Below are 15,452 nucleotides of genomic sequence, written 5' to 3'. Positions count from 1 at the left end.
CCTGGCTGGTCCAGTGAATGGCTACAGCTGGAAATTTTAGTCAAATTGAGAAGAAAAAAAAAAGGATAATGGAGCCTTCTTCACCAGAAACATCTTGGACTTCTATTCTGGATGAGACACTTCAGTCAGCATTCTCAGCATCTCCTGTCCTTCCAGTATGTGGTGATGCTCCTTTTCCATCTCTGCTAGAAGAGAAACCTGATGAATCCTGGGCCATGAGTGTGGGTGCTAATTTTATTGGAAAAGAGCTCTGGGAAAGTTTTTCATCCCCCTTCCTCCTGAAGAAAATCTGGAAAATTGTTAGAAGTAACTGGTTTCAGTAAATTTGGTGGGGTGATGCTGGAAGCCATACTGATTGTTGAAAGATACTTCAAAAAGTAAGTGGTGGCAAGGAGAGTACCTCTGCAAATTTTTGAAACTGAGTCCATGAAAACGTTCATTCCTCAGCTTAATCTTCATGGATTCAGCAAAAGGGAAGAGGATTCTCCAGTGTCTGCCTCACCTGATGAACTTGGAGCACTAGCAGCAGCTTTAGGTTCTGCCTTAGGAAGATACATCAGTCTCACTGCACATGAAGTAACTTTCAGGATATTCTGGTGGGATAGATTTATTTTCAGACACAATAAACCTTTGAAGGTAGGTGACGAGGATGGCAGTGAATGTCCTGATTCAGTCTCTCTGGTCGTTCCCAGCAATTCTTGATGTAGTATTTCTAGGAGCAGAAATGCTGAAAAAATAGGTCTTGGTTCTTTCCAGTTACTTTAAGGCCAGGAGATGGAAAGATAGCCTCCCTGTATCGTGCATTTTTTATATTGCTCCATATCTTGATTTTGAGATTTCTCCATCTGGTTTTATGCTTCGGGGAATCTTGCACTCTCTGCTCAAATGACAAAACCACAAGAGCAACTATGACTTAACAGAGTTGTATTCAAACATTTTATGTTTAAAATGTCTCAAAGAGGCCTTTTCAATATCCATCTGTCATGGATCAGCCCCAGGGAGCAAGTGAGCACCACGCGCCCCTCACTCACTCCTGCCCAGGGAGGGGAAACAGGCAGAGCCACACAGGTTGAGATAAGGACAGGTACTGACACAGCACCACAAAAGGGGAACAACAACAACAGAGCATGGGACAGAACACACACACCACACACATGATGATAACACTGAGCACTTGCATCGACCTGATGAGGTGGTAACACAGAGCACTGCACCAACATAATGACTGACCCCACACCAAACTGCACTCAGGCTGTCCTGGAGCCCCACGGACCCATGCCTCCCCGACCAGCCCCCTTCAGGGGGGTGTGATGTCAGGTGGGGTGAAAAACAGCCTGGGCCCACTCAGCTCACCTGTGCTGGCTGCCTGGGGGAGTCTACTCTGGCCTGGCCAGAACCAGGACACCATATTTATCTTTTTTGAATAAAATGCTTAGTTATTGTAGCTTTGTAGGTATGGAAATGGTGGCAACTAACTCCTCTCTTTTGCATTTTTAGTTGCTTTTCTATTATAGACCTATTTCAAGAGAGCTTTTCCCTACCTGCTGTGAACCTGTAAGCAAAGTGCTTGTGTTACACAGCACCAGCTGCATTCTCACTTGACCTGGATTTGAAGAAAGACTTCCTGGGAAGTCCAGATGTTCAGCCAGCAGTAGGAGCTGCTTCTTCAGAAGAGAATGTTCCCTTTGTAGCAGCTACACAGAGGACACCCAACACCTCCACACCTATTGAGCCATGTGCTGAAGCATTGACAGATTGGAAATGCCTGTACATCCCTTATCACTACAACGCAACAACCACACCCTGGGCGGTGTCCAGGTTGTAGCTTCAGCTGCATCTGATACTTCAGCACACCCTGTTCTACCTCCTGTACCACAGTCCTTTTACACCAGGGCTAGGGCTTCCTGCTGTTCCATCTGGGCATCCATATCCAGCAGCTGTGTGTGCTCTCTGTGTTAGCCTGCTTCCTTTCTGGGACCCACTGCTTTCAATGTCCGTGCTGGCAGCAGCCTCTGCTGTTGCTGTGCCAAGGCTCCAGCATATCGTCATTGCCCTGCTTGCACCTGCCATCCAGACAGTGCAGCTGTAGGCAATGGGGTTGGACCCTAACACTGGACACAGCACAGACACCAAGCACCAAGCAAGCAGAGCATCACAGAGCTAGAAATAGATTGCTATAGAAATAAATAATAATAACAAGGTGTTTGCGTTCTCAAGAAGTCTGTTCCAGTTGTCTTGTCCTGTCTCTACACAGTTACTGTCTCTATGACCCAGAGGGTTGCCTGCAGAGAAGACAAAGGCCCCAGGCACCAGCAATGCTCTCAGCAAAACACAGCAAAAGGCAGCACATGGGTAACCCAGCAGTTGCACCGCGCACCACTCACACAAACCAAATCATTCATAGGTCTGGGTAAGTCCATGTCCCTTCCTCCCCTCAGGTCAGACTCGGAGAGAGGGGCAGCACTAGCTGCAGGGAACAGACTTGGAGTTCTCTTGCCCATCCCATCTGGGCTTAATGACAGCACTGCAGCTGGCAAAGTTGCACAGCTGTCCTACAGGAGTCACTTGTCCTTTCTGTCTCCATCATGAGTGGTTATGCTTTTATGGAGCACAGGAAGTGACAGAGTAGAGCCCAGCACTCAGTCACCACTGGATGCTCAGCACTGGCATCAGTCAGTGACCCTGACATCTGCAGAAATGAGTATCGCCGAGAAGCAATTCCCTTTCCCTTACTTCCTTCCCACCCTCCATCCCTTTCCTCCCTCCCTCTGCTCTCTTCCTCCTCTCTTCATCTTTATCTTCCTTCCTTCCTTCCTTCCTTCCTTCCTTCCTTCCTTCCTTCCTTCCTTCCTTCCTTCCTTCCTTCCTTCCTTCCTTCCTTCCTTCCTTCCTTCCTTCCTTCCTTCCTTCCTTCCTTCCTTCCTTCCTTCCTTCCTTCCTTCCTTCCTTCCTTCCTTCCTTCCTTCCTTCCTTCCTTCCTTCCTTCCTTCCTTCCTTCCTTCCTTCCTTCCTTCCTTCCTTCCTTCCTTCCTTCCTTCCTTCCTTCCTTCCTTCCTTCCTTCCTTCCTTCCTTCCTTCCTTCCTTCCTTCCTTCCTTCCTTCCTTCCTTCCTTCCTTCCTTCCCTCTCCCTCCCATCCTCCCTCCCCTCCTCCTCTCTCTGCTTTTGAAGAACAGCACATCTTACTCTTTATCACCGTACAACATTGCTGACCATCAGGAAACTTCTGGAAACCAAGGAAAAGAGAGACCCTGTGACTGAACTCGATTGAACAAGTGTTCAAGCCTCCAACGGCTTCAAAGACACACAGCATTTGGCAGCATGGTCACCATGGTGAGCTCAGCATCTGGCAGGATAGACCCTGAGTTAGCATGACAAGGAGAGGTAGACGCACAGAAGAACATTAGAAAAAGACAAAGAGAGGTGCATGACTTTCTGGGATCAGGTGGGCAATGCAATTATGTGGGTATTTTAGAGCTCCATCTTGCAATATGATCCCTATTTGAGAGTCTGATGTAGTTTATCAGGACTTCTGGCACAAACTGGACTGTAGACCTCCAAAAAAGTCTTGGTTTTGAAAGAGGCAGTGTTAACAGGTTTTGGATTACTCATTCTTTGAGCACGCATCCGCTGTTCTTTCTTTCTCTCCTTTGGTGGGGATTGGTCAGTTCACATGGCATTTAGAGGCAATTTTGTAATTTGCAGATGCTAATAGAGGTATTTGGGTTCACTGATGTGTATGCTCAAGCAGCTGTTCTTTGTGATTCAATTTTTCTTCCATGAGTCAACTTACACTTGTTTCAGACTTCACAAGAAACATTTTACAGTAAAAAGCCTCCCAAGACTATAAGCTAAAATACAGATCAAAAATTTGGCACAGCCCTTGAGCAGAAGTTTTATTTCATATTTTTTTATTATAAAGAAAGGGGTAGTCCATCTGGAGTCCATCTAAGCACATGCTTGGAATGAGTACCTGTCCATCAACTTTGCAGCATCGTTTGGCGGAACTGAAATCACAGTAACATCGTTAACATTGGAAGGAGCTGTGCAGCATGTCAGAAATGTATTGGCTTCACAGTAAGATCAAAGCACAAGACAAAACAGATCACAGCATTAGGCAAGGTTCCTCCCTTTGACTACATCTAACAGACTTCTGTGAGAAATGGGAGATACGGGTCAGATCCTCTCAGATGGAGAAGATATTCAGACCTGAGTTTTATACAGCCTACACGAGTCCCTGGGTTTGCAAAAGAGGTGCCCACTACCAACAGTAATTTTATAATGTTAGCCTGCTATTTAACTTTTTCCACTGCAAGTTTTTTATGAAGGTGAGATTTCATTTGGGGTTGAATGAAGCTTGTTCCACAACCCAGAGCAACATTTTACAGTTTTTCACGTGAATGCAAATGAAACCCAGATATCTCTACTGTGCATGAGTTCAAACACATTTCAGCCCAACTTTGATTTATTTGGCTCAGCCACCAAACTGAAAATTTATTCAAATTACCTTAAGAGTCAGAACTTCATTGCCATAAGTGAAAAACACATGTGTATCATAAGCAGGAGTCTCACTGTCCAAGAGTTACTGTCTGTGCTAGAGCAGTCTGGTCCTGAAGGTCTGCACCCCATGGAAGGCACTCACAATGGGGCAGTTGGTGAAGAGCTGAAGCTTCATGGGAAAGGACTCATGTTGGAGAAGTTCGTGGGTGGGACCCCACACTGGAGCAGGGGAACAGTGTAAGGAGTCCTCCCCCTAAGAACAAAGGACTAGCAGAGACAATTCATGATGAACTGACTGACACCACCCCCCTTCCCCATCTGCCCCCTGTGCCGCCTGGGCAGAAGGAGAGAGAGAAATCATGAATAAAGTTGAGCCCAGGATGGAGCGGGGAGGAACTAATAAATTACATACATTTTATTCCATATTGAGTCTGTTTTGCCCGTGACACTAATTGCAGGATGATCTCTCCCTGTCCTTATCTCCACTCCAGAGCCTCTCGATATATATTTCCTCCCCTGTCCATTTGAGAAGGGCACGATAAGAGTGGCTTTGATGGGCATCTTGCCTCCAGCCAGGGTCAAACCACCATAGACAAGAAATGACTTTAAGAGGTGAAATGATTTAGCTGGCTTTTAAGATAGCTGCACTGTGTGGAAGAATTAAATGAATCTGATCTTGTTATGGACCCTCCTGTATAACTGTTGAAATTAACATGAAAAGCTCTGAGAAAGACAGAGGAGCCAGAAATGCAGTTTAGGGAGGAAAGCAGAGGTGGGTGAGAAATGATCTAAGTGTTGGCATTGTGCGCGGTAGAGCTGGCCTTGCTCATCCCCATGAACATCACTGCACTACGCCCTCCTGGAAGGGGGTGCCTCAAAACACTCCACTCAGGGTGCTTATCATCTTCCCCATACAGGTGGGAAAACAAAGGCAGGGAGAGGTCAAGAGCAATGTTTTAAAAACTGGGCAGTGATTTTTTGTTGTCTCTGTTTCTGCATGTCTAAAAGGAAACCAGTCTGGTTTCCTTCACCAAAGCCATGACTTTCATGAACCTCATGACTTTCATGAAGTGTAGAGTACTGTCTGCTCAGCATGTAGAAAAACGAGGCCTAAAGTGTCTCAAATTCAGCATTTGAAATGAGTACATGGGAAATATTGGTCTTTTATATGCTACTCTTGCTCATACAGAAAGTCATCACCATTACTGTTTTCTAAATTACAGGGAAGGCAACTTTCTGCTTTTTAAATAATATATCTGATTATGACATTACTTCTCACAGCTTTGGTATTTGCATTTAAATACAGGCTGTAAGGCATCCACAAATAACATGGGGGGTGGGGTGTCTGTGGAGCTGCTTTTGCTTTTTCCTGACATTTCTATGAGTAAATCATCTGACTTGATAGGGAAGATGAGGAAACTGCATCTTCCCTACATGTCATGAAGAACTGTAAATTTTTCTCTTGGATATGGGTATTGCAGCTCCTCTGACAGCACTATACCCACCCTCAGTCGTGCTAGATTTTATACTGCCTTCAGTGACAGCACAGATGCTGGAATTGAACTGCTTGGTGACTGTCAGGCAATGTGTCCTAAGAGCAATGGTGTTCTTCTACAAAGGATTTAAGGCACAGAAAAGCTCCTGACTGAACCAAGAAGTCTCTTGGAATTCAGACCACATCACTGAGCACTGATCTAAATTCTGGTGCAACACCTCCCTTTGCCCAGGTGCTCACACTGGCTCTATCACAGCGCGTTGTCTTTTCTGCTATTTCCCTTTCCTCCTTGTATCAGTACCTCATTGTTTGTGTAAGTATCCAGTTCCTCACTGGATTTAGGAAAAGCCAAATACACCTCCACAGATACAACAGACATTTTGGAGTCCCTGAAGCTTGCCCTCAAATGAATATTTGTGATTTTTCTTTATTTTCACTGCCCTCTCCTCTGCAGTTCTCTACTGAGTAATGGCTTTCTGCTGGGGTAACTTCACTTTGACAATGTCAGATCTATGTGCTGTTCCCTTTTGTTTCTCTCTCCTTGACTACCACGTACCATCGTGTGAGCAGTTCAACAGCAGCTCTGGCTGAAATGGTCCCTAGGCTGTATGCAGGCTTTGCAAGTGCAGACATGCTCAGATGGATAGAGTTCATCCACTACCACCAGTCAACTCTGGCTCTCTGTGAGAGTTGGAGTATGACTGTGTTTCATGGAGACAGTTTTTGACCAAGGATGAGTGCAAATGCTTGCAGAGTTTTGCTGCTCTGGAAACACCTATTACTGTTATGTATATCTGAGATGTATGGGAGCACCAAGGTAATTTGGGTAAAGAGGTGTGCTTAACTGTCTTTATGAAAAATTACAGATGAGTATGATTCATTAACAAAGTGCAAGACCTTGCAGATTTTACAAATAATTAACTTCTGAACTTCTTGAGGCAATTGATGCTTGTCAGTGTCCCCGTTCAGCTGGGCTAGAGTTAATTTTCTTCCCAGCAGCTGACATGGTGCCGTGTTTTAGATTTAGCATAAGAATCATGTTGATAACACACTGATGTTTTAAGTTGTTGTCAAGCAGTCAAAGACTTTTCAGCTTCTCACACTGACCTGCCAATGAGAAGGCAGGGGGTGCACAAGAAGCTGGGAGGGGACACAGCCAGGACAAGTGACCCAAACTGCCAAAGGGATAGTCCATACCATATGATGTCATGATCAGCATATAAACTTGGGGGGGGAACAAGCCAGGTGGGGGGGCCACTGTTGCTTGGGGACAGGCTGGCTATTGGCTGATTGGTGGTGAGCAGTTGTTTTTCATTTGCAAAATGTTTTTCTTGGTTTTTTTTTTTTTGTTATTTTCATTTTAATTACAATTTATTGTTGTTGTTATAGATTTTGTTTTGATTTCAATTATTAAACTCTACTTATCTTAACCCAAAAGCTTTCTCACTTTTAGCCTTCCAATTCTCTCCTCTATCCCACTGCAGGGTGGGAGAGAGTGAGCAACTGGCCCAGCTGCTGGGGTTAAAAGATGACAGCCAGATGTGGGAGAGAGGAGGGAAGTTATAAAGAAGAAGATGAAGACATACTAGTTACAGTTATTTCCTTAACTTGAAATCTAAACTTGAACTTCCCTGATGTATAAAAGAAATCCTTTGGTATTTTTCAACTTACCATTTCACTGTACAAGAGGAAAAATAAAGCCTCAAGGTTTTGAAAAGCCACAGTGGTTTAACTGTAGATTTGTCTTAAACCTGCTTTGTTTGATCAGTAGAAAATCCCCGAATGAACTCTCTTACTTCATTTATCTTAAAATGTAATAAACTCTTCAGTTACAGCATAATTCAAAATCAAACTGGCATGAACCGGTTTCAGTTGGTTCAAAACCTAATTTAAGGCTTGATTTAATGGTGTTAATGCAAAGTTAAATAAACTAAATGCCAAGAAAGGCTATTTTAGGATCAGCCACTCCTGCTGAAGGGGAAGGAATTGAAAACAAACTTATTTAATTTACTTTAAAAGTTAGCAAGATAAACCATTCTAAGTGCTTCTGTGCAGAGAAGCCTGCAGTAATACGACAATGGATTGTTTGAGTACAAGTGAAGTTCAGAATCAGGCAGCCAAGAAATAGGATGCTTTTCCCATTGCCACTGAGGGGAGTGCAAAAGGCATTTTGCCCACATTCATTCAGCTATCCTGCCTTTGCTGCTGCAGTTGCAGCTCCAGCAGTGGGAACGCTGGTCATGGTAGAACCACGCCAGCCAAGACAAGTTTGACAGCATGAAGTGCCTTAACGCTGTGGTGGCATCCAGAAAACAATGTGGCTTCAGAACAGTTCCTCTGGTAGTGTCAGGAATTTTGCAACACGAGACGTTGCACAGATAAATTCTCCTCAGTGGGTCATGGCAGGAATCTGATACAATAAAACCCCCACAAAGGATTGTCAAGTGGTGTCATAGAATCATAGAATCACAGAATCATAGAATTGTAGGGGTTGGAAGGGTCCTCGAGAGATCATCGGGTCCAACCCCCCTGCCAAAGCAGCTCCCTAGGACACATCACTCAGATAGGCATCCAAACAGGTCTTGAATATCTCCAGAGAAGGAGACTCCACCACCCCCCTGGGCAGCCTGTCCCAGGGCTCTGTCACCCTCACTGTGTAAAAGTTCTTCCGCATGTTGGTGCGGAACTTCCTGTGCTCCAACTTGCAGCCACTGCCCCTTGTCACTGAGCTTTACCTATGTCCAGCTGCTAATCCAGCTTCCAAGATGTCCATGCATAGAAGCCCTCTGCCCCCTAGTGTAGGCAGCAAGGCTACGTGGTGGAGGAAGGAGCCTCCTTAAAATACAACCAGGGAAGTATTTATTTGAATATTAATGTATGATTGACATTCCTCACCCACATCCTCCCCGTGATGACTACCAGCAGAGGGCCACAGTAAATTATACAGGTTCATCCACCTAGTTACGGGGAAGGTCTTGGTTTGTCTGTCATGTGCATTTCTAAAAGTTAGACATGTACTACCCTTTCCCCCAGGACCAACCTCATTTCAGTTAAGGTCATTATTGCTTTATCACTGACTGCAGGCAGAGCAGAGCAGCATTAACTCACAGTTTTCTAAGTCGGACGAACAGGTCCGCAGACCTCTTGGAGCCTGGGTTTGTCTGAAGGATTTGTTCCAAGATCTGGAAAGCCAAAGACATACCAAGAACATCAAAAGTACAATACTGCTTCTCAGGCTGGTGCATTTATCTCCTAAAGAGAGACTTGATTCTTCAGCAAAACTGCACAAAACATGTACGTAGGGAGGCAGGAGAAACTGTCTGAATAAGACTGGTCCAGTGGGCACCAAGGCAGCAGGAGCTCTGCACAGGGCACTCCCATTGCAGCGGTCCTGCTCCTGCGTGTGGGCCTGCAAAGGGCCTGTACTTAAAAGCAACACTTTGGTGGCACCGCAGTGATTTGGATGCATCACTGATCACTGTCTGACTGTGCACTTAAACAGATTTAATTCCTGTTCTCCTCCTGCCACGTTGGCCTTGCCTGTTTGGTTCAGGCCGCGTGTTTAGCTCATTTCTACACTGGAAAGCAGTCATCTACACAGCTTCGTGATGCTACAGACCCTGGCACGAATGGACCGTGAGAGATGATCTCAGGTCTAGGCAACATTCATTGTGCAACTGATGAGTATCCCCTTACACAATGCAAGTGTGGTTCCATGAGTCAGACCAATCATCTACAGTACAGGGGACTTCAGATCCGTGTTTTTTCTGTTTTAGACAGGAGGATGTACTATGATGTTCAGTACTGGTGCATAAGTCTAAACTGTCTGATTGGATCTGAGGCTTCATGGACACACTAATGTGGGATCCCTCTTTAAAAATCAACACAGAAGTGTAACACCCATACATAATACTCATCCACAGGTGGCACTACCTCACGAGCCCTGGCTGCATGCGAAGTAATCCTACAAATGAGCAGATCTCCTTATAAGAAAAACGTTTACTTTGGTATGCACAAATGACCTTTCCTTGAGGAACTACAGATTTACAGAGTGAAATAAACTCAGTGAGACTCTTGGAAAGTGCTATAGTACTATCTATTCTAGCATAAAACCTCAGATTTGTTGGGCATGACCCTATTCATATCTTCTGTGCAAGCGTAAGAGGTTTTAATGTTATTTTGACAGATGGTGTTGTGCTGTTTCCATTTGAAATCCAAGGAAGCATCTGAGTGTTTGTATTTGTGTCAGTAGTCCTATTTCTGGGTATTATTTATACCTCCTGAAATAAACCAGTCACAATTCCTTGGCTATATTTAGAGGATTGTAACAGTTTATGACAAAAAAACCCTCCCTGAGGTTTCCTACTGTAAATGTCCAAGTACTGAAACGGAGCACGTTAGGGTGATCCCACAGAATGTCCTTATGTTCTTCAGAACAACCGCCAGCCTGGTGACAATCGCTGCTGGTAAGAGACACTGATCTCACAAGTTGAAGAGCTGCGATGCAGCTTGTCACACGATTTTGCTAAGAATAGGCATACTGTACGTTATCTGAGAGACACCCTCTGAGGAGATTAGCTCACAGATCGGTTTCAAGAGGAGAAAAACAACAGAAATATTTTTGATGGCCATATGAATCCATTGCGGGGCTTTGCTCAAACCAGTCTGTTAGCTTGCTCTCAGGTCAGATGCTTCTCATGTGATGCAGCTAAGAAAAAAACATGTGAAGGGACATTATGACTGAAAGCTATATGATAATGACTGTCAAGGAAGGAAAGACTCAATTATTTATCTTCCTATTACCCACTTTAGGGTACAGAAGAGGAACACTGAGTTAAGTTAGATTTTTCCCTCTGAACACTACAAAGGAAGCAAGCAGAATAGACATTCTCAGAAAGACGGCTTGGTTTCACATATCCACGACCCTGATGCCATCGGTTCTTGTTCCTCCCAGAAGATTACAATGCAGGTGATTTTTCTGTGCTAGGTTGCACAAGACCTGTATCTCTTTGCAGTTGTCCAACAGGGTGAGATGGAAAGGCAGGATCCAGTGAGAATGCGGAAAGAAGCAAATAATGTCTTTCAACTTCAGGCCAGAGGCCTGAATGGACACTGCTGTAATTCACATTAATGCCCTTCAAACTCAAGAGCAGCATTTTTAAGAATGAAAAGAAGGTGCAAGTTTAGCTTCCACCACTGCTGGGAAAACCCCCTCTTCTCTCACTGTGATATTTGCCAGGGGGAAAAAGAGAAAAACCTGTGTTAGCAATTAAAATCTCCTAAGAGATTAACAAAATGAAAGGCACATTAAAACCACTCAGTATTGATACTTAAAATATCACGATTTGGAAGAAAAGGGGAATCTCCATCAGAATTCTGGGGCACGTGGTCTCTATAACACAATTATTTGCAAGGCCTGGGTATCTACTAAGATAAAGGTAAAAACAGATGCTCTGCCGACTGCAAGCAGCCAGAGGAAGGGCAGTGGAACCGACCCAGATTTCAGTAAAACGGCCTAAGGAGGGATGGGAATGAGGGGCCAAACCAAAAGCACATTAATTACCAGAGACGGCTGCGTTCGGCATGTGGTAGAAATGGAACGAGCTCAGGGAGGAAAGAATGAGGGAGACACAGTTGGGTGTCAGAAAGAAAAACAAACCCCAAACCCTAAGAAAGACCCACTTTGGCCACTTTGCCCCAGTTGCTCTGTTTACTCTTGCGATGCTCCCCTTCCCCTTTTACCCCGCCCGGGACCTGCACACCCACCCGGCTCTGCCGCCTACTGAAGGCCGCTGGGGAGCGTTTATGCGCACTAAAGCTTTACGCCTCGGGCGTGAAGCCTGGCTGCCTCAGGCGACGGGCTAAAGCCGCCTTTCACCGGCGCTCTCAGGTCTGCGAGCCCAGCTCCGCCTCTCCACAGAGCCCCTCGCCCGCAGCTCCGGGCCGCCTAACGGCAGCCGGCGAGAGCTGGCCCCAGCCGCGCTGAGCTTCGGTTTCCCTCTCTACCGCTGAAGGGAAAAGCCCGCACCTCCCTCCCGCTACCGCAAGCCTGAGCCGAAGCCGGAGCCGCGACGGCTCCCCGGAAGCCCCGCCTTGCCCCTGGGCCAGATACAGCCCTGGGCAGGCGTGAGACCCCAGCACCGCCCACAGCCGCCCCGCCATGGCGACCCGGCCACGGCCTCACAGGAGGCCTCACCACCGGCAGGGAGAGGTCGGCAAGAGCCGCCACCCTATTAGCCGCTCTTCTTCCCACCCTTCCCTCCCATTGGGCAAAAGTGGCAGGTAGGCGGGAACGCCGCCGAGTGACAACTACTTCTGGCGAATGGGGTGGCGCGCTCGTCCCTGCGGCCGGGGCCGGGGCCGGAGTGCGCCGGATCCAATAGGAGCGGAAAGGAGCCTGCGTCCTGCCGGGAGCAGGTAAACAACGGCGGGTGCCCAGGGTGCCCGTGGGGCTGGGCGCCGGCTCGGCCCTGTCAGGCCGCTGCGGGCTCCGGCCGCTCCGCTCCCCGGTGGCAGGGGACGGGACGGGCTTCGGCCGGTGTTCGCTCCGGGTCGCCGCAGCTGTGCGGGGTCCCTCGGCTGCACGCTGGGGCCTGGCACAGGGGCGGGGGTGGGCTGGGGGGAGGCCTGGCAGCTTTGCAGGCTCGTTCTGGTGAGGGGTGTATCTGTGTGTGTGTGTGTAGGGCGTGTGTGCTTCTGTGTGCGTGTGTGGGATGTACACGTGTGTGTCCCGGGCAGCGGCGTCCCTGCCTGCAGCCGGGCCCTGCAGCGTGTGAGGGGCAGCTGGGGAAGCGCCTGCTGTGGGTGCAGGGGCTGCTGCTGGCCCCCGGCTCAGTCTCTGGCTGGGGCTGGTTGGTTTTTATCAGTGCCTGTTTCTCTTTCTCTCTCTTTCTCTGCCAGCTGCGGTGTGGGTGGCCGGGCTGCTCCTGCGCTGGGGTGGGCAAACTGACCCAACCCTGCAGCCCTGGTGAGTCTGTACATGGTGCCCGCCGGAGGCAGGCCCCGGGCTGCCCCTGGCACCCCAGGCCTCGGGTAGGATGTGGGAACCTGGCCCAGACACAAGTGTCCTTGGGTGTCACCTCCAGTACCTGCTGGCTCGGGTGCCTCTGGCACGATTAGGGCTACCACAAGTAGCTGCACCCTGTGTGAGGTCTGAGCTGGGCTCTGAGGTTTGACAGCTGTCAGTAGGCCTGTGGCTCCTCTATGCCTCGATCAGAGGTTGACTGCTGGTGTATTCGGGATTAACGCTGCCAAAAGAATCCTCCTTGGAGAGGGTCTGATTTCGGCAAAGTAAAGCTTTGGGGCTGCGGTGTGCCTTTCCTGTGGGGCAGAAGCAAGCAGTGCTACTTCAGCTGTGTCAGCACACCCTGAGGAGGAGAAAGCAGGCTACAAATACCTACAACTCCCCACAGTATCTCATGTTGTGTTGCTGAAAGTCAACGGCATTTGCAAGGTCTCTTCTGAGCACTGAGTTGGTGTGTTTCAAGATCCCCATCATTTTAACAGCATGCTTGTTCTGGCTTTGTTTATTGGCAAGAACCTGGAAATCTTTTGCCCTAACTTTGGCCACATTGCTTAGGATTTCTTAACAGTTTTTTCCTCCTCTGTGTCTTTACTGACAACAGTGATTAGTACAGCAGAAACTTAGAGGGGAACATTAGGCTGTCCATGTCAGCCCAGAGCTTTTTCTTTCTCTAAATATAGCAAAGGAAAACTAATTCTCTTCGTCTAACTGCCATCAAAAAGAACAGGAATAAGCAGGAATTTTAACTCTCAAGTGGGTTATTAAGTGCTCTGCCAGCCTACAGTAGCTGTTGTGTATTTTGTACTGCTATTACTTGCAATAGATGAAATGCAAAGCAAAGGTTTTAGGTTTGTTTGCAGTACAGCGATGGTGCAGTGTGAAATTAGAAGGCAAACAGAGGCTTAAATCCTAATATTCGTGTGAATTGGCCAAGTTTCATTAAAATCGATAAAGCTGATTTACTGCAGTTGAGCCTTGCATGAAGGACATCCAGGAAGAGTGAAAGGGTAACCTGTGCTCTCCTGCAGGCTTCAGAAGAGTCCTTGTATTCCCACTGTGGCTGCTCCATTAAAAAAGGCACAAATCAGTGGCCTAGTTCTTTGTTCCCTTTCATTTTTTATGTCTAATGTGGAGAGTTTAGTTTTTTGGGCCTTAAACATGGTATGATTTTTGAATGGGATATAATGGTTTGAATCCATTTACAGAAGAGGAAAACTGCCCGATACCTGAGGTGAGGGTGGGCTAGAAGAGAGCAGAGGGCTTGTCACCATGACGCTTGACCCTGCTGGACGGTGGAAAGCCCAGTGCTCCTTTTTCCTTCAGTGAGCACTAGCACAGGAGTTGCTCTTGCAGCCAGCCTGGGAGCTGGTCCTGCTGGAACCTGGCTCTCTGAAAGCAAAGGAAAACAAGTGCACATTGTCTTTTCAAAAGAGGCTGACAGCTGATGGGTACCTGGTGTGGGCACTAGAGATACTGAGGGTGGTGGGACGACCCCTTTGGCAGGGCCACGTATTTAGGTAAGTTTAAGGCAACTGTGAGTACAGCATCTGAGGCTTTGTTGAGGGCTGGTTGTCACAGGAGCTCCTGTAAAATCCCAGATGTGTTTGGGTCTGTCTGTGTCAGCCCTTCCTGAAACCAGAGCTTTGTAAAGCTGTGTTCAGGTCCCAGTCAGCCTGCTGACCAGAAGCATCTTTGCGTTTATCCATATCCTTGTTGAGGAAGAATAGCAGAAAATGCCCAGTTTGAAAACAGTTATATTGCAACATGAGATTCTTTTTCCATGTAATCACAGAGGTTAGTAATTAGTAACATGGTTTTGATATTAGTTTACCATGAGGGTGTGGAAAGTAGGCTAATTGGTTGTCCCTTCTAAATCCTCTGCAGAATTGTTCTGTTCATCTAGCAAAAATTGTGTTGCAGTTTCTTAAATACTGGGAGAAAAAGTTCATTGATGTTTTCATTGGGTTGTTAAAACTTCTTATTGGTACCAAACTATTACAGAGCAGATCTTTTTCTTCTCTGGTCTCTGATATGGACAGAAGGTTACATGAATTCCATGGGTCACAGATCCCATGGCATGCATAACTTAACCTGTCCACAGATCCAGAAGTATGTCATGATTGAATGACTTTATGTACCCAACTTCTTTAAAGAAGACTAGAACTCCTGTAACTGAGCCAGAATCTTTGGGCTCTCAACTAAAAATTACAAGCACCCACGTACTCAGGTGGAAGAGCATGTTGAGTACCTGGAGTGGAGATTTTGGGTTCTGTTAAAGATAAGCAATCAAATGCAGGTGTTGGGCGTCTCAGTAAGAACACAGTATTACTGTGAAGCTGACTGGCTTGGCTTGAGGGCTGCCCTTTGCTTTCTGTAACTGTACCGCTTTTGTCACTAAAAGAGGAACAAAATTACATGAACAGACTTGGAGAGA

Source organism: Gallinula chloropus (genome assembly GCF_964237585.1).
Source record: "Gallinula chloropus genome assembly, chromosome: 3".
Taxonomy (NCBI): domain Eukaryota; kingdom Metazoa; phylum Chordata; class Aves; order Gruiformes; family Rallidae; genus Gallinula; species Gallinula chloropus.
Note: the sequence above shows the minus strand (reverse complement) of the source record.